Source organism: Stigmatopora nigra, chromosome 1 (assembly GCF_051989575.1).
Source record: "Stigmatopora nigra isolate UIUO_SnigA chromosome 1, RoL_Snig_1.1, whole genome shotgun sequence".
Lineage (NCBI taxonomy): Eukaryota > Metazoa > Chordata > Actinopteri > Syngnathiformes > Syngnathidae > Stigmatopora > Stigmatopora nigra.
Genome location: NC_135508.1, coordinates 9,976,902 through 10,004,122, shown reverse-complemented (window position 1 = coordinate 10,004,122; position 27,221 = coordinate 9,976,902). Strand labels below are relative to the sequence as shown.

At 39.4% G+C, this 27,221-nt stretch overlaps 1 long non-coding RNA gene across 1 annotated transcript; it reads left to right on the top strand.

Annotated features, from left to right (window-relative positions):
• Positions 1 to 13,989: 13,989 nt before the first annotated feature.
• Positions 13,990 to 26,240, top strand: LOC144196456 (uncharacterized). Its single transcript, XR_013326329.1, has 3 exons — positions 13,990 to 14,128; positions 24,197 to 24,282; positions 25,773 to 26,240. It is a non-coding gene; the product is annotated as an uncharacterized LOC144196456 (long non-coding RNA).
• The last annotated feature ends 981 nt before the right edge of the window (positions 26,241 to 27,221 follow it).

Here is a 27,221-nt window from a genome sequence, read left to right as displayed (position 1 = left end):
GTTTATTTGGGCTCACGGTGGTTTGAGCACAGAAATGCTGTTTTGATGGCAGTGAAACCACAGATGGATACAACAGATAAGAAGATAAAAGATGACAGCAGTTGATTGCCCGCGTGTAGTAACACAGAACAGCAACAGAAATCCTTGTAGGTCTCCCGGCTTAGTAGGGTTTCTTTGAGTGGATGCATGTTCTTGGTACTCTGGTAAATGATGAGATAGAAATCAGCAACGATCAGCATATGTATTGTTTGAGGCAATAAGGAGTAACATTCTCTGACTTGGAGACAACAAGGTCAAGATACAAGTTAAATAATTTACTTACAGACTAATTTAATAATGAGTATTTTTGTTAAAGAATAGACTAAGGTAATTAAATTCAAATTATATATATATATATATATATATATATATATATATATATATATATATATATATATATATATATATATATATATATATATATATATATATATATATATATATATATATATATATATATATATATATATATATATATATATATATATATATATATATATATTTATCATTCTTTTTCTGGCCTTGTATATAAATATACCAACTATCGAAAGAAAAACCAACAAAAAACTAACAAGTAAAAATCTAAGATACAGCATTTTCTATAATGAGCAACATGTTTTTGTGCTGATATTTTAGCCCACTCTTCCTGGCTGAATTGTTTCACTTCAGCAACACTAAAGGATCTCTGAGCATGAGTAGCTGTTATAGGTAACGTTATTGTAGTATTGGTGAACAGAGGTGTGTTAAATCAGGTAAAATCCCATTGAAAGTCCAAGTATCAAATCCAGTCATCCCTTTTATTTATTACCTACACCAAACTTCAAAGTTCATGTTTCAAAAAGAAGCATGCAAAATTGGCTCTCATCAAATATAGGCTTGATAAGAATTCTGTAGCATGTCACGATACTACATTCCTTGTTACACAAAGCCAAAAATAGACTGAGACTGCCTTATAAATGTATGAGGTAGTCTATTTACAGTATACTCTATTACACCGGGAAGAAAAACAATTATGATTAATTTTGACACGGAGCGCAATTAAATGTAACCATCTTGTTAATAAGTAACAAACTTGATTAAACTTTACCGTACATAATCGTAACAATGGATACATGCTCGGATTTTCAGTTCATTCACAGCTGCAGACCATAGAAAATCACTGTTTGAGGTGTTTTCTTAATGTGCTTGTGTTTTGAGGCAGAAAATGAGACTGATGGGCATCTGGGGAGCAGGGTGCTGTGACACAGCTGACTGCCTCTGACATGACACACACACAGAACCTGGCCTGGGGCAAATGAGCAGAGACTCTCTCTTTCCTTCCAGTAAATGTCTGTATACTTGTTGCTTGTTTTGTTTTTTTCTTTTTTAAAATGAAATCAGAGTAGGCCGCATGAATCAGGATTAGCCACACTTCCGAACTTGGACTTGTTTGCCCCTTAAATATTCAATTTGGCTCATCCTGCCCCCACCCTCACCCTCGCATCCCACCGGCTCTCTCCAGATGTGTTAATCGCTGCTCTCTGTTAACACATGATTCACCCCATATGTCTTGTACAGCACAAGGCCTTCACTTGGGAGTTCCGATTGGGAGTATGCAAGTGTTTGTTCACATGAGCAAGTGCAATTATGATGGGGTTTTTCTTTTGTGTTCTCTCTATTCTTGTGTACATGGGTTTGTGTGTGAGTGCGTGTGTGGATGTGCTTGAAAATCCACCAGGTCTCCTCGGGCTTTCTCCAAAGGGCTGCTGCTGTCTGCTCAAATCAACCTCCTCTCCCCATGAGTGAGCACACTAATCCATTTGAGTATCTGAGCACATGTTGTGTGTGTGTATGTGTGTGTGCGCGTGAGTGGGTGCGTCTGCGTGCTTGTGCATGTGTATGTAAGCATGCTAATCCAGGGGAGGACCCTGCCTAACACTCCATGAAAACACTCCATTCAACAGCAATTTCAGACAGGGGCCCTGGGCCCTGCACTACATCTCCACTGGGAGAGGGAGACAAAGGGGGGAGGAGATAAGAATGATATTCAGCTTCCAAAATGACGAGAGGGGGGGATTCGAGACAACAGTGCAATTAGACGCTTAAACTTTGGATGACTCATTCTGCATGGTTGTTTTATTTTTGCCTGTTAACACATCATCCATCATCAATATAAAATGGCTGGTCTTCAAAGAGAGTTGTGCACCAGAATATGTAAGAGAGAGAGTTGTGGCAGTGATTTAACAGTCTAAGAAGTGTCTCTGTGGAACTTGACATCTTTCTTCCATTTGTGTATCACTGCTTCATTGCCCCGCACTTTATTTTGTAAAACATCCTGTATTATCTTTGTTTGAGTTGTTATCCTCGTTGTAATCCTTGGCGAGCATCTATGTATTACATTTTTTGCATACAAGAAAAACTGCAATTTTGGTTTAATATATTGTAAATATATTTTTGTCTTGCTCCTATTTGGTCCCTATTCAAGCATAGGTGAACTGTTAAACACAATTTTAAAGTTGATTTTCGATGATTATTTGGGATTTTCAGCAAATTTAAGAATATTGTATAGTAGGCAGTTAATATTCAAATTGACATCAGCAAATAAATACCAAAACAGGGCATTTGCAACTGAAATGGATGCTGATATTGATGATTTCTGGTATTTAAATTTAACTCTTGCAGATTCATATTGCATCACATTGATTGTTAAAATCACCACAGTTCTAATACGTTAGATTTTTAGTGACAAAAATGGTTGAGGGTATTTTCTGTGGTTATTAAATGTTAGTTCTTCGTTCAAAAGCAAACATTTTCTCTTCAAGTTCATGCCACCTCTTGGAATCAGAACTCATTCCACAAATGCTATGTTAACACGATAACTCACAAACGTTGTCCTTCTAATAGTCGATGGCTAATGATGTGAGGATACATCTCTTTAAGTGTTGGCATCAAAAACAATAAGTCACAGCGACCTTTTCTATGACAGTCTCAATACATTTGCTTGCCAGCAATCTGATTGTTGGAAAGAATCTGTTTCGGCATCTGTTAACAAAAGACATATGTAGATTGAGGACGCAGTCTCGAGTCAGTCGGCAGACTCTTTTTAGTTCCTTCCAATTCTCAAAGGTTTGAAGTTATTCGTCACGCATTATTTAGTGACGCAATTTTTGATGGAGCTATGCAAAGAAAGCGACAGAATCGAATCACCAACAACAGTATTACAAGTTTGCCGTCTAAAAAAAACGACGGAATGCATATGTATTAAAGGTCATGTGTAAAGTGCATTTAAAGAGTTTCAAATGTTCTGAAGCATAAAAGTGCGAACTAGATGAGACAAGCACAAACAGAAAAAGCATGTGCTCCATAGAGGACTGAGCGTGTGTGCACAGTTCAGCGTAAGTGCTAATGCATGAAACAATGCTTCCTGTAAAACACTTGGGTAGTGCTGCACGAATACACACAATCAACTGTTTTCATTAATGTGTGGCGGACAGACACGCAACTCTCCATGCATAACCAATAGTGCAGCGAAGCTGTGGCGCCTTCAAATCACTGCCATGGGCCATAACCTTGAAAACTCCAGTTGAAAACATTTCCCCCACTTCTTTATTGCTATTTATGTTGACAGCACCTTGGCTGCTCAGTGCACTCCATCTATCAAAGCCTTGCTGCCTGTTTCAAAACTGCCTCTGTGGCTCTTAGAGAAACAAAAAAGCGCCTTTAAACATGAATGAAACACCATTGCTTTTGAACTGCTAGGTCCCTTGCAGTACCTTCCTCCTTCTTCTTCTTCTCACGCCGTCATTTCTCTTGCCTTCTGTCTTTTCTTGCCACCTTTAATATTTAATGCTGGATCCTGAATAGGTTTGTAATAAAGAATAGGTACGGACAGTAGCATAAAATATTGATTTTCTACATTTCTTTATAAACTTTCATTCTTTGGAATGATTAAATTTTTCATATTTGCCGCACTTGGGACATGATCAGATGAATCTGTCCTTGTTTGTGTTTAAGCATACAACTGGTGTTCCCAATTTGAGGAAATGAATAATGCAGCAAATGTGTGTATCCACCTTCCTCAGCTCGTTACGACGCAAGTGTCTCTTTTCGTCGTCAGACAGCTTCAGGAGGAGGTCTGTTGACAGCCAAAAAGGATATGATATACAAAATGCATATGAAGAGAGGGGCGTCTACAAGCATTGGATCCTTTGGAAATCTGTGCTTGGAGGAATCTGTGAACCCATAATTAACACGCTGGTACGATTTACTCCGCTCAAGACAAACAGGCAGTTTCATGAGATGGACATTTAAATGAGAAAATACAATTTTCTTTTCTCGTGTGCGCTCCTCTGTTTATAAGAAGTCTCAGTGCAGTCTTTAGTTCATTTTCAAGCACCATCTTACATCTGTCTCACATCCCTTTAGCCCTGCCAGGAGACACATTACCCCCTTCATTGAGACTTTTTGTCATGCTGGGACAAATTGTGCAGCACAGATTTTGGGTTTGTATTACCAGTTTAAACACACAAAGGTTTAGTGTTACACACTACGAATGCTGCCGTACAAACTGTACCACACTTTTCTGAAATTGGACAGTGGCAACATTTTAATAAAAAAATAGAAACGAAAAATACTGCATTATTTTTTTGGATGATCTCAGTTGAAGATCATGGTGCTTTGGAACAACAATGTCTGGAGACATGTCGTGATGGAAAAGTCAAATCCCATCATGTTGGAATGGATCCTCAAGCCACACCGAGTTGGAGCAACCAGCATCTTGTATGGAAAAACACTGTTAGTGTCATAACCACAAATACAAACACCACTTGTCTGTGACTTTCGCACATACGCAACATCTTAACATGGACATCGAGTTGCAGTGCTCAATGAGGCAGCTAAATTCAGGCAACATATTTGAATATTACACACACATGGAATACCAAAAAATATGCAACAGTAAGTTGCAACCAGGCAATCAATTCATCAATGTCTCCATCCAGCACCTGGCATTTTACCTTAACATATTACGGCCCCTCAAAGGTGTCTTAAAGAACTTATTTTTGCTTCCGCCAATGGTGACTGGTTATCTTTTTTCACAACAGTCGGACTTGTGGGATATCACTAAATTTTAAAGGTCCCAATTAAAGAGATACAGCTTCTTCTTTGAACACCCCAGAGTACAAGTATTGCCGATAAGTGACATGAATTATCTCATATAAAATCCTAAATGCTGCTACGAACCTGTTTGAGTGCACTATGTTAAAAAGTCATAAACGTGCTGCCAGGTTTAGCCACCTAGATAGATTCTGTGGTCAGCAATGAGAATGAATTGAGTTTGAAAGAAAGATCGTCACAGAATGTAGTTACTAAAGCTGCTGAAAGGGACTTAATGAATATTACGGAACAGGAGATCGTTCTTTGATTTTTCAGTTTTTTACACTTTAATATTTTCCCTCTTATAAATCAACTCTCAAAATACAAATTGGAATCGCCTCTTACAAGTTCACCCACTTTAGGAAGCTTTGCTTAAAATGTATCTATTCAAGTAACCAAACACACAATGGATTGCCAACACCAAGCCACCGGTCGTGCTCCAGTTTCTTATTTGCTGACAAGCTGAGTAGTGTGATGGGAGTGTAGTAAATAAATGAAGAAGCAGGCAAAGCTTGTTTACAGTGCAATGTAACCTATCTCCTAATACCGCCTAGGTTTTGTGTGCACCCCCTCCTGATGAACTTGAGGCCTTTTCAAGGGTATACTAGTATAATGACAAGCACAGGGTGTTCACATGTGTGTAGACAGTGTGTGCTTTGGAATAATTGACTGAGTGAATATTATTTATGTGCTACTTAGGCAGACATGACAACGTTGTAACAACATACATTGATTGTATCTGTCTTGTCTCTAAGGGTCATTTTGAGACCAAAGATTGGATTCTCCCTTTTGAGAAATCAGCGATGAGTTGAGGAAGTTGGTGTTTTCACTGATCTTTGCTCCTTTGGGCTCAAGTCCCAGAAGCTTTGCATGTAGAGAGCTGACACTCGAGTGTCCTCCCTGTAATTGCGCCTCAATCTCTTACTAAACAGTCTACAGGGCTTCCCGCCAAATGATCTTGGACATTGCAAACCTTTCACCTGAAAGGTTCCTGATTGACTGATTTTCTTTATACCTGAACACTAAAGACAGCTTTTACCAATGTAATTTGACAGGAATCAGAAGCTCCAGATCTCCAGTCCTCCAGCTGTTCACGGGAGTTTCTTCTTTAACCTTGTTTTTGTATTCTATTCTCTGTTTTCTTGCGCTACGAGGCTTTCACTGTCAACAGTTTTGAATACATACAAGCCTCCTAACTAGCTTTTCACCAAATACCAGGAATTTTCATCGTCACAAGTCAATACAAACAGGTATAGGATACTAATAACTTCTCTCCAAATGCCCTTACAAACAGGGGAGACCTGACCACTCCCAGAGCAGTAGTAAAAAAGTACTGATGGAGATATAACAAAAAAAAGTAAAGCGGGATAGAGGAAAGGGGCAACCTCCTGTCTTTGAAAATGAATCCCAAAAGTGATGTGAACCATTTTTATGCTAACATAAGTACTGGAACGTGCCACTGGAGGGTTGGCTTCAAAACAGCAATCCTTCGTTCACATCAATGAGAAAACATTCGATTTCGTCATCCTAACACAAACTTTGAATTTTGAGATCGACACATCGGTTCTTGACAATTGTACGTGTGGTGAACTTTTTTGGGCTGCAATCGTCAAACCTTAATAACGAAAATAAGTTAAAATCAATGCCTTTCTGGGACATGCCCCCCGAGTTCAGTAGTGAATTTGTACATGGTTTGATTCTATAGTTACCAGTTTCTCTGTAACTACATGTACTAGTTGCAATAAGTGCATGGTTCTTTGAGACAGTTTAATCCTATATGGTTTATTTCATTCCAGCTCTGTGTGTATCTGAGAGGTCCAAGGCCGTGTGTGAACGGTGTGTCGATCAATGTAACAGGTACGGCTGAAAGATGGACGGTACTGTCCGACGTGAATTAGATGTTAAATCTTTTGGACAAAAAAAATGTATTTTTTGTCAAGATTTATCATGCGTTGTTCCTGAAAGCTGATGTACAGTGACTATAAAAAGCCCCCCCCCCCCACACACACACACACACACAAGCACACACACAGACACGTCTGCTAAAGCTGCATTTTTTCCCTTATAAAAAAAATGAGAACAAGATACATACACTTTTATTAATATCTATTAATATTTTTAATACGTGTATAACTAAATATATAAAAGAAATGATGGAAAACATAAATGCACAGCTGCCATCATGTGGTTGAATTTTTTACATTAGATGGATTTAAGTTGTTTCATTTTTATCAGTCAGAAAAAAAGTACAGCAGATTTTCCGATCTGTTAAAATTACGATGGGAAACTGAACAGAAAAAAATGGCACAACACTGACATTACCAAGAACTAGACTTCCCTCCCAAAACGAATGAAAAGTCAAACATGAAACTGGTCATGGAGGATACTAAGAAAACGACAAAAACATTGAAGGAGCAGCAAGAATTTGGCAAGTACTGGCTATTTAGTACACGTCACAACAAGTTCCCATCTTGTCTGTTGGGCTGCGGAGTGGGGTGGCAAGACTGAAGCCCTATACTTAAAAAAAAAATACACGCACACACATACCTTCCATTACATGCAAAAATGTGTTGTGCTACTATTAAAAAAAGATTGAAGTTTTGTGGCCAAATGGCCTGACATGACTCCACCCCCCTGTTCATTTTTGTCAGAAAAAGTAATGATGTACTAGATTCAGTTTGGAATGTAACATAATGGGTCATGAGTTAAACACAGCATTGGTCATAACCCCAACCTCACATATTTACTGCAAGGAAAGGGATGGAAGGACTATCTTGCTTTTGGGTGTGTTTTTCTTTAGCTGTAATTCAAAAAAGTCAATAAGTAGAAGGGAATTTTAAATACTTCCATATAGTCAGTCTCACAACACCATCAGGCTGCTAGAAAGAAAAGTAATGACAGGAATAGCCAGCCAACTAAACATATTTAATCCTATTTGTTGCGTATCGGAGGCACTTAAAATGGTGGCATGAAACAGGAGTTTGAAGGCAACAGATCTCTTCTCATTAGGGCATCGGTATACTTGTGCAAGCACACAATATCAGTTGTTATAACCCTGAGGAGGACACTTTTTTCAGACCTTTTACGGACTCTTTTCTTCTACACATTTCCTTCTACCCAGGAAACCACTGAAAGCTCCTGTTTTTCCACAAATCTATCTTCCTATAAACATCATATCTCAGACTAAATGTATAACCATGTCATTTTTCTTTCAGTTGGCCAAGGCTCCTTGCATTCTCCCGCTTAACCCATCTCTTTCACCCCATCACACCCCACTGCTTCTCTGTGTGCACATGCACCAGTAACTCTGTCAGCTGACTGTGAAGCTGTCTGGATATGTGTAATATGTCTACTAGTGACAATAAAATAAATATTAGTATCAAGTCCTTATTTCCCTTATTAATGATATAATTAACCTTCTTATACTTTATTAAAACAAATGAAGAGTATACTTCAATTCACTGTGCAGATGAATGCATTGGAATCTGGAAGTTTTGGAGCTGTTTCTATGAGAATCATCAGTCATCCGTTCATTCAGAAGAGCTCACTAATGTTGGGTGAGAATCCCTGGCTCATTTCCTTCATTCCACTTCACCCCAGTGAAGTTTGATGGGCTCGAGGTTGGGATTCTCAGCTTCTTCCACACCAAACTAATTCAAGCATGATTGATGATATTATTCTTAGCAATAGCATTCCATCTTCCAGAATTTTAGCCAGAATCACCACTATCAGCCATCAATTTCCTATACTGTTCATCTTCATTAGAGTCACAGGTAACTGGAGCAGATCCTTGCTAGCTTGGGGCAAGACGCAAAGTACATCTTGGATTTGCTGGCAATGTTCCACATGTATACATACTAGACCAGTGTATCCCAACCTTTTTTGAGCCGAGGCACACTTTTTGCATTGAAAAAAATCTCAAGGGACACCACCATCTGAAAATCTTTGTCGCCTATATTTATAATAGTTATTCTTATCGAAGTTTTATCAGCAGAAATCGCATCAGAAATTGTTCCAAAATCTAATTTTTCACAATGACCTAATGTCACGAAAATTTGGCCTGGGGACCCTGAACAACTTCCGGTTTGAGTGATGCAAATAACCAAGTAAAGTTATTGATCGCATCATTTTATGATTTTTCTCTAAATATTACTTAAATCTCCTAATATTCCGCAAAAAAAATTGTGCTCACACAGACTTTACGTCGGCAAAAGTTGATGCGCTAGAAACCAGACAACTTCCGTTTCGACTTAGAGAAAGAGCAAAAAATTACCGTTCGACAACTTGAATCAAATAATTGCATAATCTACAATTTAACGTCCATCATATTTTGATTTGAACCTTGTAATAGTTCCTTTTTAATCTCCTTATATTCATATAAATTTTTCTCTCTCAATATCACATTGTATGACTTCTTGCAATTTCCCACGGCACACCTGACCATTGCTCACGGCACACCAGTGTGCCGCGGCACAGTGGTTGGGAAACACTGTACTAGACAATAATTTGCAATAATAATCAGAACATCCCCCAAATAATGTATTTTTTCAATGTGTAGTTAAGAATATATGTAAGTGTTCATATACAATCCAAGATTCCAAAGAAGATGTTCAAATCGCGCACCCACACAGATACACAAGGGCTCCACATGCATTCACTTGTGGCACAATGCAGGGCGAGTGCAGGTTTTCATTGGGCACCGTGGTCCCAGTGAGAATTCGACCACAGCAATTAACAGAGAGATGAAAGACACCAGGATGCCTGCTGAATAATTAAGAGAGGTTTGACAAGCGGGAGGGGGCCTTAGAGGGAGTCTGGCTTTTACTCTTTAAATCTCAAGTATGTCCAGTCTCATAAAATATACTTGGACTTACATTTTGTCGCAGCATTGTCTTATAAAACACATCCTTTTATCGTGGATAAAAAAGATCCTAGAAAAAGACTTTATGGCTTGGCTTATAGTCCCCCAAGATATTAATTGTCAAAGACTAAGAGTGGACTAAAATTATGCATGCGCGTTCCTGGTGAGGTGGAGCATACTGTAAAGGAAAGAACAAAGTGCATGTTTGTGCAAGTTTGATGGGTACATTTGAATGAGAGGGGGAGTAGAAGTAGGGAGAATAAAGCAAGTGAGAGATTGAGGCAGACACAGCAAACACTAACTCTCCCAGGGGGGTTCCAGCTCCATGTATTTAAATATATTCTGCTAATTACAAAACTCTAAACACATACCCACTGTTACAAATGCTCTCTGGCATTTTGTATGAGCTAATTAAATACACGTCTCTCCGCACAGCTGTGGGTACGTATGCGTTTGAGCATTCCATAAGTGCGTTTGTGGAGATGTTGCGAGGGAGAGAGGAGGAGATTAGAAGCAATTTACATGCGGGAAAACTAGATAAGGGGGGCCTTTTCCACAAAGATGAAGTCGTATGGATGAAAGATGAGCATGTAAGTGCTTGGCTATGCTGGCACAGGGGTGGAGATGAATGTATGTTATCTCAAACAAAAACATTTACCTTAGTCATTCACTTCAAAACAACTGCCGTCTGCAGGAAGCTCCTCATTCGCAACTAGTGTAAATGATGCCTTATGAGGGAGTTTGTAGAATTCTCCTGTGGATTCACATTTAGTGTGGAGGACAAACTGTTGCTCAGGTTGTGTGAGGTCTATACTCTGGTCATTACAAGTTCTCAATAGAAATTGTCTCAAATCCTCTTTATTGATTGTGGTCTGTCTGGAAAGTGGCATGACATTGACTGCGCTGCTTTCTTTCCGCTTTCCCCACATTTTTGCTTCATTTAACCAGCGATATGGATCATTTTCATGTCTGATTGGCAACAACTGCCACTTGGTCTAATTGTGTACTGCTGAAAAGCCAGTAAATGCAACATGATTATAGATGAAAAGTGAAATTTATTATGGTGACAGGTGAATATTGCGGCCATTTCTTACTTTTAGTTGATTTTCAATAGCTGCTCCACCATATTGATCTCTCACTACAACTGACTCTCATTCTCATTTGCTGTACTTTCCCTATATCACTTTTATTGTTTCTTTACTTGGACTCTCTCTCTCTCTCTCTTGTTCTGTCCTTGTTTGAACCACCATGTTGCCAAAAGTGTTCGTCAAAGTGTCTTCAGAAACGTGTATTTCAAGTAAACACAATATTTGAATGACTTTGGTCATGTAAAGGTGCTCTAATGTGAACCATAAGCAGGAGCAGAGACTTTTCTACAGTGTAGAGGGATGAAGCTGAGAGGGATGAAGAGAAAGAAAGACATGTCTCCGGGGATGCATTTTAATCCACCCAATTGCCCTATATTCCCTTGCAGTTTTTGTTTTGATGATAGTGACGCTTTGCATATCTTCACCCTCCAAGCAAAGAGGATGTGCAAAAGGGGAGAACCTGTGTGTCTGTGTGTGTGGGCTTGCCTGTGTGTGCTTATGTGCAAAGGAACGCACAATGCCACCTTGCAGCAACAGCGTATTGTGTTGTGTGACACCACACAGGAAGGTTAGGTTTTGGACAATATTAATAAGGGGATGTAAAAAAAAATAATCAACTGATGGCAATTATTCATGAATATTTTTTATTAAACACAAATTTTGTTTTAAAAAAATAAGTAATAAATAACACTATTATCTTTTAATACCAGGCATAAAATGGTGATTTCAACCAAAAATGGTTACAGTTCTGTTCCCTTCTATAGCGACACATTGACATTCACTAGAAATATAACTTTTTTTTTTTCAGTTCTTCAGCCATTCATCTGGGTAAGTGTAATATTAATTTTTTCAATGTGTTTCAGGTGTAGATGAAAGTCATAATCGAGCCAACACCTTTACTGAGGTAATTAATCAAGTGAAAATGATTTTTTACATACATCTGCTCTATGTATGAACAACTTAATTAGGTGCTTAAAAAAAGATTAACACCAAATAATTAAAAAAAATTGTATTAACATTACTAAAAAAGAAGTTGGAGTCTCAACTAAATGTGCTGTTTGTAAGTATAAGCAGTGGAAAATAGGCCTCAAAGTGAAAACCACTTAGGCCTACTAAACGTGTGGCTAAAGAAAATATGTCGTTTTAGTCTTAAAGAAAACACATTGTGACTAAATATATTTGGTTTGGAACACTGACATAATCAATTACAGAAGCTGTCTCTGTGTGGTACATATGCAAATTGAAGACATCAGTCAGACAGTTGAAACGGGATAGACTCCACGAGTATCATATTGCTTGGTTGTTGCCATGCTGTACTATTATCCATGTATTCCAGAATTAATACTACTTATTGAACATTTTTTGGTTTGTTGAGCAGGTGGACTAATCCATCCATATTTACTTTTGGATCCCAGTCAATGGAAGAAACTATTCGTCAAAGATGTCACTTGATTGAGCAAAAGGACAGACACTACTATTATATGTGCACATTTCAAACAGAACCTCTGAAAGACATTATTTTAGTTGTCGGTTCTCCTCTGTTTAGACTACAATACAAGCACAACCACTGACTGTTTCTAACAGAGGTGAGAAATGGTTAATTTGGATTAAATTGCCTGAAATGTGTGTGTGGAGAATTGTGAGCTGAGATTTATTTTTGTTAGTTTTATAGCCACAGTGAAACTCCAGGCCCATCCTGGCTTCTTGCCCACCCACCTTTATTCCAGATGTTACCATGGTGAAAGTTATGGGTGGTATCCCAGCAACCAGACAGCGGTTCGGGGACTGGAGACAACTGTTGTGTCGAAGTGATAGATAGATTACATGAGAGAGACTGAGGATTGAATAGTCTTTCTGTATTGTTCTTCTACCTCAAGAGGCTAGCGTCTGGTGTTGATTTAGGTTTGGTCCGAATGTGATTATCACCGCAATGTTAAGGGCTTTCGTTCATTCCCTTTCATTGATTTCCATTTGAAACTGTAATTGAGAGGAACAAACATTGGTATTAGACAATCTCTCTGTGTGTAGCTCACTTGTTAGTCTTTTTTTTCCAAAGCAAAGACAGTGTCGTACGAGTCTTGTGACTAAACATCCAGCTAGGCTACTGTAGCCATATGGTGGAATGTGCTACAATATCTGAGGGTGACCCAACTATGGCAGTGATTGGTAGACAATGACTACTGGTGTGTCTTTGGAAGCCAATTGACAATTTGAAATGAGCAAGCCATATGGAGAGCTGTGGGTTGGCCTGCCTCCAACGTAATGTGAACTCTCTGAGACTTCTTTGGAGGTAAAGAGAATAAAACTAACCTTGAGGACTAAGAAGCTGCTTACAAGAAGTGAAAACTGATCAGAATTATTGGAAAAGAAAACAATTGTGACATGTTCTGCCATGAACATAACAAACAAGATACAATTATTCTTTTTATTTAATGAACAAAATTGCATTCAGCTGGGAGGTGGGGATTCTTGCTTGGGAATGTACATCCTGTCCATTTCAAAGCTGGACTGAATCTGTTACAGCGGGCTCTCACGAAAGCTTATTGCAGCAAACCAGCTTCCTAAGTGAGTGATAATCACATTACTGTAACAAAGCATCACACAGTGATAATTTCTAAAAAAATCCTGATGATTTTAATGTTTTTAGTGAGCTAGTTTATTTAGTTTCAATCACCTAGAGCAGGACTGGCCAAAACGGTGCTCGAGGGCTGCTATTGGTACAGGTTTTTGTTCCAACCAATCCAGAACAGACTCTTTGACCAATGAGATTTCTGCAGAAAACAAGAAGCACCTGAATGCAATCCACTGATTGCACTTGTAGGACACCTGATTGGTGAAAAGGTGTCTTCTTGGTGGGGGGTTGGAATGAAAACCCACAACCACTGCAACTCTTTGTGGTTAAGTTTTCACACACCAGACCTAGAGTGAGGGTCTTATCAGCACTGATCAACCAGTGAATGACCAATATGTGTCGTTTGGGATACACCAGCTCTGCGGGAAATGCATGGTAGGCACAAGTCTTTTGTGTCACTTCCTATTGTAGGCTGCAGGCATCTGCATCCACAAAATATAAATGCAAGTCATTGAGTTGTCAGTGAAAACTGTACACTGTAAGTGGCTCCTGATGTCATCTATCCTTCATAATAATTTGTTATTTTGATGTCAAAGGCCATTTTTTTGTTTTTTATGTTGTGGTATAGTAGGAAAGCATTGTGGAGATTGCTGAAGTGTCACAAAACTGAAAATGTTGCTGTCAATGTTAAGGCTTCAAGACTTTGCACAAAAAGCTTGGTTTTGGTACTTTGAAGTAATCACTTTAAATTTGTGATGTATTGGGAAACACCAATGAATATTAAACGTAGGCTACTGAACAGACTTTAGGCCAACTCAGACTGTAGCATTTCTACAACCATTGTTTACATGATAATATGTGCTCATCAAAATAATATATTTTATTAAATTGCACATTCAAATCAAATGATTTACAGGCGTATCTTTTTTATTTTTTATTTGTTTTATTTTTTTAATTGTTCTGGAGTTACCTGTTGGCTGGTCCCCGATACTATTCTTATCAACCCTTATTGTCAATATGAATATAAAAACTAAAGAACAAAATCAAAGTTCAATCTTTTTCAGAATAATTGACAATTATTCATGGGGTTGAAGTGAGGATTTTTTTTCCTGGCAAACTGGTCATCAATATCACCTTTCAGGTCACTCTAACACTAAAGAACACATTTACTTTCTTAAAGTCTTTTCAGCATGCCTCTCTCTGTACGCACTTACAGAGGAGGATTCAAGGGCAGAGTTAAGTGATATTCTATGGAGGAGTGAAAGTATGGTGGCAGTTGGGTGGAAGGGGGCACAAAGGGAGCGATGACGAGGAGGCTGGAGCGACAGCAGCGGTAGATTCTGTGACGATAGCTGTATTGTCGGGGACCTTTTTTGTTGCTGTGCTTTTGTTCGTCTCATCATTCCTCATCTCCAGTCAGTACAAAAGGAGACGAGAGTTGACATTCAGCACTGGTGTGGGGATGCCAGTAAAATGACAAAACACAGTGTGTCCCCCAGTGTTTTTTTTTTCAAATGTGCGCACACTTGGGCACCTGCTAACACAGGGCAGATATTTCATGCTCAAGGACATGGTGATTGAAGTTTTGCACATCAATTCCGTCTAAGGGGCTATTCTTGATAAGGTCAACATTGATACTGTATAATGTTCTGAAGCTTGATCAGCAGCCAGTTCCAATCAGCAATAAATCACAGGGCTGAACTAAGAACTTTGCCCTGAGCTACTAATACTGACAATCCCTGACAAAATGTGCATGCTAACATGTTTAATTAAAATAAATAAATATAAAATAAAGGTAATGTGTTGGATGTGGTGCCAAAAGACCCATTGAAATGGCAGCTGTGTGTAAAAAGAGACAAACCAGACTGATCAATTAGGAATATCCTCATTCATTATTCACAATAAGGCCATCCAAACGCTCACAGCCCAGAGCCACCGCACACCGTCATCAATGAGAGCATTGATTAGAAGGCCTCATCAGCGTTTGTTTGCCTTGTCAAATCAATGCCCCTTTAACGGCATGTTGTCCCTGCAGGAATCAAATGAATATTTCATATCCTCTCTAATCCAATCATAATTTGAAGCATACCGTGCTTCCGCCTTTTGCTTGTTGCTTGACGAAATTTAAGTGTTTATTTTTATCCTGCTCATCTTTCTGTAACAAGCATAAACATCTAAACAATTGACAGCAAATTAAAATTCTTGCAACTCTGAACCTCTAATTATCCCCCAGAACAGAATGACTACAAAATGTCAAATGTCTTAAAGTTTTATCATATTTATATGATACATAGATTTTGATAAAAGAAAAAATAATCCCATTGCTCAAGATTAAGGAATCAAATATTATACGTTTGGAAACATAGGGTCAATATTCTTCTCAGTAGGGTCTTTTCGTAGCTGACTTTTAGGCTCTAAAAGTGTTTACATTTGACATCAACGTGAGTTTTGGATTTTAATTCACCACCAAAGGCCACTACCTTGTTGAAGTAACTCCATAATGTAAATCGCAAAGGAATGAACAGCTTTTGTGATCCATCTTTTTGTTAATTACCTGTATGTCTGCAATATTTTATGTTACGCGCAAAGCGGACATGCTGCAGGAAAATCTGCTTGATTTTGTTTTTAAACTCTGTTGCAGTAAGTGTTTTCCCGCATGCCTTGATTTATCACATATGTTAACAAATGATGTGAGGGCTTGTTATTAATCAAGAAGTTGGCGACCGTTTGAGTTAAGGTCCCGGCCTTTTCTTGATGAAAAGCTCAATGAGTGCCAGCTTTTGTTGCATAAGTATCCTCCTCGCTTCCTCGACCCCATCCCTATTTCAGGGTTAAATACTCCTATATATTTCGTTTGACTTCAACTTCACCCCAGCGACACCTGTTTGTGTAGGTCAGTGTAGAAAAACTAGTGCTGACAGGCACGGCTTTGCTGGGAAATGGGGAATGGGGCTCCCCCTCTTCACCACGTGTCTTTATGTGTCGGTCCATGAACCCTCATGACAGGAAGTCAGCAGGAAATGGAGGGACTTCCACACCACTGTTTACTTTTACATTGCAGCCAAAAAAGATGTGGCTTCATCACAGACACGTGACTCTTGACCAATGGATCCATTTCATATGCTACTTACTAAGAAATGGTCAATATCAATATTATGAAGAATGTTAATCTTTCTGTTTGTGGTTTTCTAATCAAAACCACCTTGAAATATGTAAATCTAAACTTTTAGGACGTGCATTTTTTTTTTTTTTGCATTGGGTGTGGGCATCTGTTTTTCAGTGGTTAAAAGTAGTGTAAAGTCACCACACCAAGGAATTGTTATTTGTTTACCAACTGACGGATGCCCTATTTGTAGCCCTCTTGTGTTCTAAATAGGAAACCAAATCCATCAACTGAGAACAATTCAGGGCTTTCTGTCACCTGCCTGGTTTATCTCACGCTAACGATGCTTACAGAAGAGGTGCTTGCTAAACAAAGTGGGTTTGATGTTAAAAGAAAAGCCCTCCAACACACTCACGCTTGTGTCAAGCGCAATCCCTCGCAAGTAGTTGCTGTAATCGCGAAAATCAGGAAAAACACCCATCATCACTTTAACATCATTAACTGCCCTTTCTGTCATTCATCTTCTTTCATCTCTTTATTTTGAAACTCTTCTCCTCCCGTTTATTTGACAGGAGGTGAGAGGATTTTACTTAGATAGGGGAGCGCTAAGTAGGAATTTTGTTTACTGTAAAGCATATTCGTGAGACATCTTTCCCTATTCGAGGGTGAAGAACAGAAACACACCCCTCCCTACCTTTTAAATATTCCGATGCTCACTTGTTTTATCGCCATGTTCCATCTCTTATCTGGTGCCGCTTTCTCACACTCCCTCATTTTATCCTACCCTTATGGAGACTTTTCCTTGTTTCTCAAAGGCATCTGAGTATTACCTCAGGGCATAGCGTTTGTTCTTTCACTCTGCACGCCTCATGTTAACACCCTTAACATAGGTGACTGTGCCCCCGGGTCAGGAAACACAGACAAGACTAAAGCTCTGTTTTGGCCAAAAGCAGCAGGTCTGCTGCAGACTTATAGCTACTGCAGGATAACAGACAGATGCCAGAGAATGTAAACACACCTTTTCTATCCGACTTTGTGTCTTTATATCAATTATACGTACACGGAGTGTGTGCACTCGACTTGCCCCAGGGCCTTGAGTCAATGAGAGCAAAGCTGTAAAGTGTTTGACCTCTGAGCTTTTGTGCGTCAGCAAGTATTTTCACTCATAATATCGCCACAAGGGAGAACACACGTGTGCACACTCTTAAAACGCAATTTTGTATCACATGTTCACCACAGCTGATAACAAAGGAACAGAGCAGGTGTCATGACATTAGACAAAAACAATATTCTTGAATTGCTAAAAATATATTTTGCAAATTGTCATTGAAATAGTTGTGTAGACGCGGATTTGCTGGGAAAAATATAACCTAAAAGGGAATATATTGTGGATTTTGTCCGAATCATGTTTCTTTAGGTCGGTCTATGTTGCTGTAATTTGGTCCTGTGTACCGTAACAATACTGCCTTGCTCCCAGTTGTATAGTGAGTAGGAGGAGGGAAAATACAATAGTCGGCCGCCGTCGGACACTTTCATCTTGGCGATAGCTTGTTGAAAATATGGCTACACAAAAACCTTGAAAGTCTGTTTCTCACATTTCTCCTGTTTTTCATTCTGGATGTGAAGGAGATAAACACTGTGGTCAGCCCAGCTGGAAAATGAAATCAAACAAAGGCAATGGGGGCATAGATAGTAATTTTTTTTTTTTTTTTAAAAAAAGCTTGTTTAAGAATGACACATTTTCAATTTGACCAAATACAAATGTAAAAAAGATAAACCTGAACTGTTGTTATTGTTTTCTTTGCAAATTAATCCGTGGGAAAACCTTTAGTCCCTGTGTGACAGTTATATGCACGACACCTTACAGGCAACCAATTATCTGCAAGGCCTCACTATAACAGCCTCAAGTTGTTTGTTTATGCACAGGTCGTGTTTTGTAATTTTTGCTTTTAGCCGTCTACCAGAGAAAAGGCAGAGCATTTATCTCGTAGTTAAACTGCACTTTTGGATATATTATATCCACCTAATTACCCTGACAGCTCAGAAACCTTATCACATTGTGATCGATGTCTCTCCTATTCACATTTAGTGTGCACAGCTGAACAATACTTAAACAAATAGCTCTAAATAGAAATTGTCACACTCATGCATTCTTGCTAGTGACGGTGGGCCCTTGAAGAGGGCATTGCAGTGGCACAATGACATTGAGGAGAAGTGCATACCATCGCTAATATACAATGAGAGAGGAGCGAAAAGGCTGCACCCTTATTCAATTAGTGGCACTCGCCTGGAGTAATTACTTCTCCTCATCCTAATTCGCATGTAAATTTGCGACGAGCACTGCACTATTTTAATACAATTTAGCACCACTTTGACTGGATGCCAGTGTTGTGTGCCTGAAAGAAGAGCTTTGTGTATTTATGTGTGTGTGCGTGCATAATGAAGAGTTTGTGTCAGGGACATAATTGTAGGAGAAAGATTCCTCCTTTGTGAGATTTGACCGAGGATTGGAATGGTGAGAATCAAGAAAGATAATGGGAAAGAGGGAGGAGAGAAGCTCCACAGTGTTGACATGATGTTCAGATAAGATCTGTAGTGGGACCTGACTCACTCACAGACTCCTGTGGGAACAAATGTTTCCTTTTTTTCCCTCCTACATTTCTCCAGCATTGTTTGCACACTGTCTAATTGCCTGAGAAGCCTTCTTAATTTAGTACAATATGCCTGACTTCTGTGCCAGTCCTTGTTATATGTCGCTGAAAAATACCACAATCATTTTTTTCAGTTTCATGCTTCAAAACATATTCTTCTTCACAGTCAGCTGCAGACAAATTGTCATTCCAATTCAAGTTATTCCGATTAAGAGTTCATCAGATGCAAAAGTGTTATTTGTTTCATCTGAACTGCTTTTATGCTGGTATGGAGGGTAGTTACAATTGTTATTGGATTTTTAATGAATGCAAAGGGTTGTACTCAAGGATTTAGCACCATAGGAGCTGTACTTTGATTTTTGAATGTTAATACTAAAGGTGGGTTACATTCATTGTTTGTACCACTTATCCTCACAAGAATGGCAAGGGGTGCTGGAGCCTATCCCAGCTAACTATGGGGAAAAATGATGCCCAAGCATCTGTTTTCAAGCTTTGGGACGAGTGCTTGGTGGATGGACACAGAGAGAGGTAACCTAAGCACTAGGCTGGAACAAGCACCTGCATCAGCTCGGTAGAAAAGGTGCCTGTGACACTTCTGATGATGGGTGTTGCAGATAATGGGGGATGAACGGATGCAAATCCCACTTCGATGGCTGCTAGCTTCATATATTGCTTCTAGGCCAAACCGTCATTTCAGTTTCAGGCAGTAACTTACAGGAGCTGTGTATAATGCAAGTCAACAGGTAATGATCACAGTCACAACCGTCATGTGCCCCATACATCTATTTTGTCCTGTTAAAGGATTCTTCTCTACATAGATAATTGTCAAATTAGACTGCTAATGAATCTGTATAATTAGCCATTTTAGGATATTGTTCAGGATGAAGAATATCGGTTCTTGTCTAATATCCCCAATGGCCATTTCCAGGATGCAGATCTCTCTGAATGCTGCGGACACATAAATCGATGCATTGTCTTGGTCTCTATTTGCCTAAAGGTAGATGGATAGTTCGAAAGAATTCGAAAAAAGGCCTGCATGGATGGATAATCTCTGATTGCTGGGAAAGGTTCCGGCACCTACTTGACCCCCGTGAGGATAAACGGCACGGATAACAGACAGTTGGATAACCGTTTTGCGAATAATAGGCTTCTTCACAGACAGATGATAGATTTAAACAATATTTTATACCCTTTAAAAGCAACCTTCCTGTTCTTCCATAGAAATTAACAATTCTATATTTTTCCCCATTTGTTAACAAAATGTGTCACTCTTTTTTAGCCATATCATAGAGAATCACATCATTTCTTTAGGTACCAAATTATATCAAACTTTTATGGCTTTGAAGAAATCCTTTTCATATCAAATTGTGACATGAAGGCATTTATCTAATTCACCTGCATTTTAAAAACTAACAACAAAATAACATTTATTTTCCTGAAGGTTCCACATAACTCCCATGCTGTGGGTCCGACATAACCACAAAAAAATACCTCTCTACAACACAGGAGTATATCTCCTGGGGCGGTTTCCCCATGTAAATCAAATGGTCTACTTGACAATGGCTCCCAAAGCACATAGCGATATTCCCACATAAAAATGTGATAACAGTTTGATATATACTTTGAAAAGAAATGTCATGTGTTTTAAAATCCAAGCCTGGACACAGGAGGAGTAAGCCAAACTGTGTTTGGTGCTAAGCCAGGATGGTGTTTATTGATTTGTGTATGGTTTCTATGAACTTTTATTTGCGGTGAAAACAGGCCATGTGTGTCACTCTCCTTTGTGTATATACATAAGCACAAAGCGCAATCTTACAGTGGGGGACTTCTGTATTGTGTTTTAATTACATTATGAGGTGTGTCTCACCTGTTGAGGTAATTGAGTTAGTGGCAGATGCTCTTTGGTTACGTGACTGACCTGTGATTCCTTACCCTGCTTACATTATTAGAGGGTTTTCTACTTGTCTTCTCCTTTATCGTAAATTTTACTGCAACCAGTACAGCTGTACATAACTGCACTCTATGTCGATGCCACCTGTTTTTTTTCCTCGTGGAAATCCCCACCTCGCAGGGCTAGTGCAGTGACTCACTGAAAATGTCAAATGAGGGGTTTGTCAGTGTTCCTCCAGGTCATCCATGTGTTATAATCATTCGTAACTTATGTACAGGTGAACAAATGCGTAGAGTCTTTATTTTTTAAATGGATGAGGGCAGTCTGTAAATCTAATGTGATCCGATAGGCCAACAGGCTCACAAAATATCCAAACCATCTCCTTTAATACTTCATTTTCTCTCTTTCTGGCAGTGTGCTTCTTCCATGTTGTGTCATGTTTTTGTGTTTCCCAAAAAAATGGTTAAAAAAAAAAGTTCCGGATTGAGACCACCTTTTACCATTCGGGCAGTCCTGTGTGCTATACCAATCAATATATCGATCAAGATTAATTTATGCTTACAACCTAGCAGTGTGAAGACCCCCCCTAAGACTCAAGCTTCTCAAGAACCTGTAGGACATGTGGTTTTAAAAGTGAAAAAGTAACAAAAAATCAAATTTAAATCCATTCCCCTCCCATTAATGTGTTAGGTGATAAAGCAAAACCTGCATACTTTCTCAGTAACTTATTCACAATAGGTTTGATAATACAGCAGAGCATATGTGCCAAATGATTTTATTTGGCTATAGTAGGGTCTGCTTTTCAATGAACAGACATGTATACACTATCTTTAAATGTTTTTGTAAAGTATATCTACAGACAGAAACATATGCTTAATCCATCGACACTGGCATGCACAAGTTCACTTTTCTGTCACATGCACCCCCCCAGATGATATACACAAGGTTCTGGCTTTTTGGTATGTTCTCCTGGATTGATCCAACTCTTTTAATCTGCTAAATAACTTACCATCGATTGAGCGGGGTAAAAGAAATAGGTTTGGGGGTTGAGTAGGTTCATATATACAGTAGTTGTGCAGTGACTGTTAGCGCTTACCAATAACAAGGAGCTGTTCTTCTCTCTAAACAATGCCATGTAAAATATAGAAAGGAAATGGGATAACGGCACATGGATCCATATTTCACAAGAAATTTTCAGTGAATTTTTACAGTATCACTGTAGATTTATATTTTATTGGGCCTGCCTTCACAGTCATTATAAGGACTGGCTCGAACAAGTATTTCCCCCACCCCCACCATTTCCACGAGGGAAAAAAGTGTTATAGCGGTCTTTTTTCACCCTCAGGGATCGCACTTTAAACCCATAGAGGGTTCAGAGGCTAATTGGATATATCACTGTGAAAAACATTTAAAATCCCAAATCAATACCTGCCTCTTTAATGCTTTTTCCGAAGAAGTGCTCCTCTCAATTGCTGATGACTCTCCCCCCACTCCCCCCCATCCTCTCTCCCTTCCCACTCGCAAGCCTCGTGCTGTACGATCCTTCACTGCCTATGGGGGCCAAGGGATATACGTGGGGGTCAATGAGCTAAGGGTGTGTGTGGGCCAAAACTTAGTGAGGCCCACGGGGGTCTTACAATTGAATGGCGCCTGGTGATGTACATATGAAATAACATTTAACTGAACATTTCTTTAGAAGACCAGACTCGGTGCAACAGGACATAAAGGGCATAGCAACAGGCTCGGTCCAAGTCGATTCATGGCAAATTTGGTGCATGCTATCAATAAAATACATTCTCTCCTTTTTGAAAAAAACATAGTCACCACTTTGATCACAATGCATTTTTAACCCTATCCATGTGAATCACTGTAATCAAATTTACTGCATGTTTCTGTTCATTTTTTTAATTGGATGGAGTCATTAAGCTTTACAGCGTTTCTTGTACTTGGACTGTCTGTGTAATGCCAGCCTGATTGCCTTTGACATAGTTTCATTTCCAGAAAAACAGGAAGCTGGGATTGGTTGTCTTGCACTTCTGTCCTAGCAACTGATGTTAATGTGACCCTGAATGTGCATTGATGTACTGTACATGTGTGTTAGTCCATGTTTGTTTGAGATCCCATCTTGCTGATGTTGCTGCTATTAGTCATGTAAAAATGACAGTGGCTGACTCTTTGTACAGGAACTGGTTCAAATGTTCATGAACCAGAACATTCATGCTCTCTTGGTCAACAAGTGGAAGTGGATCATAGTAAGCGCTCACCTCTTTTGACAAACATCTTGCATCGGACATAATGTTTTTTTTGGAGACAGTCCGAACTCTTCTTACCGCTTCACCTCCTTGTCCCTTCTCCCGTTACCTTTCCTCTCCTGTCAACTTCCCTTCTATACTTTCTCCCTCCCCATCCCACGCTTTCCTTCCTCTGTTTGCTTTTGCTCCCTTGATTCATTTTCAGTGCCAGCTTTTGCCTTTTTTGTCAGTAACCATGTCTGCCGGTCAGCAGGAGAGACTCGTAGTGAAAACTTATTTTGAATGAGGAGTTGATGGGTATACTTTCCACTGTACCTTCCTCTAGTCTCATTTTTGCAATTTAAGAACACATACTTAGATTCATTGTTTATATTTGGTTACCCACATAATTATATTAATAATAATATACTTGTATTATACTGTACCCCTGACATAGCGCTGACCTAATCAGGAGCTGCCGGCCGTTGGGATATTTGGTCCTGGTCCATACACAAAGTTTGAAAGAAAATCAAATTTTATAAACAAGTCTATAGCCTTCACCTTTGTTCACATCAAACTGCCTTCGTCCGTCATAAAACAAAGCTTGAAAGCTTTTTTTTGTGTCAGGCCAGAAGAGAAGGATACCTTATCAGCAAAATTGATCTGAGGAAGGTAATGGAAGCAAAAAATGGCTGATTGACATGCAGAAATGGGTGAGTTTGTCTTTCATCCTTCTGCAGCTGGTAAAGTCCAATATTGTTACTTTCTTCTTTGCTTGCAAAAATACTCACTAATGTGTGTTTTTTTTTGTGTGTGTGGGGAGGGGTGCACCGTATTTTGTTGAATTTATCTTTGGAGCATTTTCATGTTCCGGATAAATGCTATGAATATTATATATATGAATATATGACAAATACATTGGGTGTTTGATTATAAACCCATATTGTATCTGTAGACATGTTTCTTAATACAACACAAAAATAGCTGTGGGAAACAAGAGACAGAAGGTATGGACATAGGACCTCAGTGTGCACCATATGTCTTCAGTTTTTTTTCAGCTTAGTGTCATCTGAGAGGCAACAAACAAGAATGGAAAAGCTGATTAGAATATAATGAGAATGGATATCAATTTGGTGACGGAAAACTGCCAGCCTTTCTCTGAACGAAGCTTCAAAATAGACATCTCACTTCCTCAAATTCAATTGCTTCAACTTCGTGGAATATTTTCCTTTTTTTGTGTAATAGAAGAGTCATGTACAATAAAAGGTCAGAATGTTAAAAAGGGGTCATGATGATATATATAGCTGTTCCTTTTGTCTTAATACAAGTGATGAAGATTGCTTATTAACTGAAGCACCAATCAAAAGCCTCAAATAAATAAGACGCAACTTAAGATCAAATCATTCAGTACTAATGTTGACGTACAAAATAAACACCCGTATTTCACCCCTGCTATCTTCCAATTTACTTCCTTTGCCAGATGACCCACCCCAACTAGTGCTCATCATATTACATAGAATCCGATGCACGTTAATCCATAAATGCTGTGTGTATTAATCGTGAGGGATCTCGCTAGTCTTATTAATTAAAGCCATCTGCCAAGGATGAGTGACTATCCAGGTTTGAAGGTATTTAAGCTGAAGTTAAGGGAACATGGCAGTTCACCAGTGCCTCTAATTTTCTTCTCATTTTAAAGTTTGTCGCTTGCTGATGATGTCTGACAACTGCAAAATGGCTAAATAAGATCTACATTGTATTCAAGGCCGACACTTGAAACGCGACTTGACAAGCATTTCCTGGTTCGGTGTCATAGCAATCATCCTTAGCTGGTGATCATATATCCATCTGTCTCCGCTGTCAGGATACATTCTTCATTTGTCTCGGGAACAAATGCACGTGTAGGCTTTAACGTTCTGTCGCGTGAAAACGAATACAAGAGTACGTTTTATAGGCGAATTGCAGCAACGGTGGGTGAGAAGACGAGCAAAAGTCTTCAGTTTGCTACGTTTCAATCGCAAGTTCCCACCACACACGAGGCTGTTTGACTGCCCGTAAAGCTATTCGTCTCTCATCATGAAGGAGTTACCCTGCAGCGGCGAGGAGGCGAGCGCTGAGCTCAAGTTCAAAACAAAATAATATTGAACTCAGCATTATTCAGAAAAGGAAACAGCGCTAAGTTTTTATACCTTGCCTTCTTCTGCAGGAAGCTATGGCTTCCAGGCAGACAGAGAGTCAAAGAGGGAGGTGGAGTTATGGCAGTTTGATAAAAGATACAAAAGGCAGGCTCACTGGAAGAAGAAAGGAACAATATGGAGCACTGCATATAGCCTTCTACATCCATCCTTCGCATGGTGCCAGCCCACACCTTCATCTCTCAGACTTCAAGGCAGCGTGGGGGGAAAACATGTCAGAGACCGGGGCGATCATCCTGGGCGGCCAGTGTTTCCGTCTCCAACATGCACAACAAATAGACGCACTCGCGAGGCCGCGCTTGAATGACAGCTGATCAGGATTGCCTGCCAGCGACCGGCTCTTCCCTTGCATGCCCGCCTCTCATCTCAGTGCTCATCTGATTTGATACATTAGCATTCTTTTCTCTGTGTTGTTCATACGACTGTCAGGATCGGCGGCGTAGCCTCAGTCTGACGCGGTTGAACTGTCGCTCGGGGGTGGGGGGTCCATCACCTGAGAGGGCTGACAGCTGCCTGCATAATCAGCCCCTCTGTCTGGATTCTGGTATGGCCAGAGAAGAGTGCAGGTTGGGGCATTGGGACAAATGTGCTTTTTCACAATTTAAAAATTGCCTTGTCATGAGCTTGTCTTCATGACATTTTATTCAGAATAGTCAACAATGGTGCAATAAAAAAATTAAACATTGTTGTCTTTATTAACATTTGCCATTCCGTTATACAAAAAAATCTGCAAAGCTCTGAGTCCGCGGTAGCTGAACCGCAAAGTAAGGAGGGAACACTGTATTGTATATTGAGATATCCATGGCAACATATTAGCTGCCTCCATTGAAAAATTACCAACTGTAGACAAAAAAGCACAATGTTGGCTTCTATTTTAATAAGTGACAGATGAGAGGTGGTGTCACAGATGTGTTTATTTCCTTTCAAAAGTGATTGAAAACAACTCATGAAATTGTGCAATTTTGGGGGAGGTTAATAATAATCAGGAAAAGCACAAACTGGATTGAAAGAAAATGCTGGAACTTTAAAAGAGTGAAGTTGTCAGATCATCTTTAATTCACCTAGTTATGTTTCTCACCTTTTTCCTTGCTTGAGTCAAAAAAAAACATGACTTCATTCTCAGAATATAATAATTCTCAATATGGTCTTGAGATCCCTCATCCCTGCCCTTGCTCTTTGACCCTGACAGCACATTTTGAATAGGGAAGGGCTCCTGCAGCGCATGCCTAAAATAGATCTGTCACATTTCACATCCCCGTGTTGCTGTCCCCTATCCGACGCACCCTGACCCGGACAGCGGCCTCTTTGTTTGCTTCTGTGTGCTCTGGCGTGAACATCGCACGTCAGCTCAGGCCCAACCTTTTCAGTTTTGGACGCTCTGTCTCTGTCAACCCCTCTAACCTCATCCCATACAGTTCATTCAGTTCCATTTCCATTACTTGTCTTCCTATTTTAGTTTT